Source organism: Otolemur garnettii, unplaced genomic scaffold (assembly GCF_000181295.1).
Source record: "Otolemur garnettii isolate 467f Iridium unplaced genomic scaffold, OtoGar3 scaffold00332, whole genome shotgun sequence".
NCBI classification, from domain to species: domain Eukaryota; kingdom Metazoa; phylum Chordata; class Mammalia; order Primates; family Galagidae; genus Otolemur; species Otolemur garnettii.
Window position 1 is genome coordinate 337,849 of NW_003852727.1, and position 2,435 is coordinate 340,283.

Genomic DNA, 2,435 nt, shown 5'->3' on the forward strand with positions numbered 1-2,435 from the left:
TTTGTTACCTATGGAATCCAGATTCTTGGGCATCTCCTTGAGAGAAGTGGAGGGGGAAAGGGCTGGTGCTGTTCTGTGCTGACTGTGGTGCAGGCATGAGGAGAGGAGAGTCGGCTCAGGGGACGCCAGTGCAGCAACGGTGACGTCCTGAGCTGCAGGCTGACGCCATTCCAGCCCTGTCTCTCTGGGCAAACAGAGGTTCTGGACAGCAGCCACAGACAGGGCGCAGATAACTTCCGTGGGTGGAGCACCAGCCCTCATGGTGTAATCCCCCTGAGACAAAGGCAGTGGGCGGGCAGAGGCTAGAATTGACACCGGAGTGTAAACTGCTATCTATCTGCTGCCCAGAGCTGAATGCAACCTCTGATTTACAGATAAATCTAGCTGGAAAGAAGCCTAATTTAAACACGCAAGGCCCCCCAGCTGAACTCAAATTTCTGACTGATTTTGCCAGTCGTAAACCCCAGGAGCAGTGGCCTACTGGAGTGAATAGGGTCACAGACCTGGGGGATTACCAGTGACTAGGGGCAAGATGGGGAAGGAGGTATTAACCTTCCCAGACTAACCTATTTGCTGGGTGGGTTCCTTTGCCCTCACAGAGCAGGGCAGGCCCAAAACTACTTGCTAGAGTCACACGCCTCACGGGTGGTAGAGGAGATCCCTGCCCCAGGCTCCTGCTCTGGGCAAGCCCAAAACGGCTTGCTAGTGCCGCGGACATCCCATGGGCAGTGGCAGAGGAGTCCTCCGTTCCAGGTAGACTGAAAATAGCTTGCTAGAGACACAAACACCCCACGGGGGTCAAGGGAGGAGTTCCCCGCTCCAGGCACTCAAGCTGAGTGGGCTTAGAACTGCTTGCTAGAGCCATGCGCACCATGCAGGTGGCTGTGGAGGGGTCTACCACTCTGAGAGGGCCCAGAACTGTTTGCTAGAGCCCCTACATCCCTTGGACAGAGATGGAGGAGTTCCCCGCTCTGGGTTCCCACGCTGGGAGGGCACAGATCGGATTGCTAGTGCCGCATGCATCCAACAGGTAACAGTGAAGGAGTCCTCCGCTTCCCCCCAGCTACTCTGGTGGGGCTGAATTAGGACCAGTGAACTACTCTGGTCACTCGAGTACCCTGCACTACTTCTGCCATTCCCCCACCCCCCGGCTGCTCCAGGGTGCTGAACTAAGACTGATTTAGCCACTACAGTTCCCCTGTTCCACCGGTTGCCCCAGAGGGGCTGAACTAGGACTGGTCTGGCTGCTGCCAGTCTCCTATTCCCCAGTTGCCCGGGCAGGCTGAATGAGGTTTAATCTGGTCATGCACTCTCCCGTGCAGCTGCTGCTGTTCCACTGCACCCCGGTTGGCCCAGCACCCAAGAACTGGGAGAAGACAACAGACATGCTCTGCCTGTCTCTCTGGGCAACCAGGAGAAGCCACCAACTGAACGGTTCTGATAAGGCCTCCAAACAAGGTAAACTCAGCATGGGGCGGAACCAGTGGAAAAACTCTGGCAACTCAAATAACCAGAGTAGATCAACTCCTCCAAGGGAAAATGGAGCAAACACTATTGAAGACCTCATCCACAAGCAAATGGCTACGATATCAGAAATTGAGTTCAGAACGTGGATAGCAAATAAGATTAACAGAATGGAAGAAAGAAAGGAATTAGGAGTTCAAGAAATGATTCAAAAGATTTCTCAAGAAATTACTCAAAAGATATCTGAAGAAATTATTAAAAAGATGTCTCAAGAACTCAATGATTTCAAAGACAAAATGATCAAAGATTTTGAAACACTGAGACAAGATGTTGCAGCCCTCAAGGATCTGAAAGACATGGTGGAATCCCTCCGTAACAGAGTGCAAAAGGCATAAGAAAGGATCTCTGATTTTGAAGACAGAGCTCTTGAAGAAGCCCAGGAATGCAAAGATAAAAAGAAATGGAGAGCAAAAACAGATCTCACTCTCAGAGAACTCTCAGATAATTCAAAGAAAACTATTAGGAAACTAATAGAAACTAATAGAAAACTGATAGCAGCCCTATAAGAATCCCTGAAGGTGATGAAGTTGCTTCACTAAACATTGAGGCTCTTCTTCATGAAATTATGAAAGAGAACTTTCCAGACATGCCAAGAGATCCTGAAATTCAGATAGCAGAAAGTTTCAGAACCCCAGCATGACTCAACCTGAACAAGACATCCCCCAGACACATCATAATTAACTTCACCAAAGTTAAGATGAAAGGGAAAATTCTGAAAGCAGTTAGACGTAAGAAAACCATAACCTACAAGGGGAAGAGTATTAGGATGACTGCAAATCTCTCAGCTGAAATCTTTCAGGCTAGAAGAGGATGGTCATTGACTTTTAATCTCCTAAAACAAAATAACTTTCAACCCAGGATCCTGTATCCAGCTAAACTGAGTTTCATCTATGATGGAGAAATTAAGTACT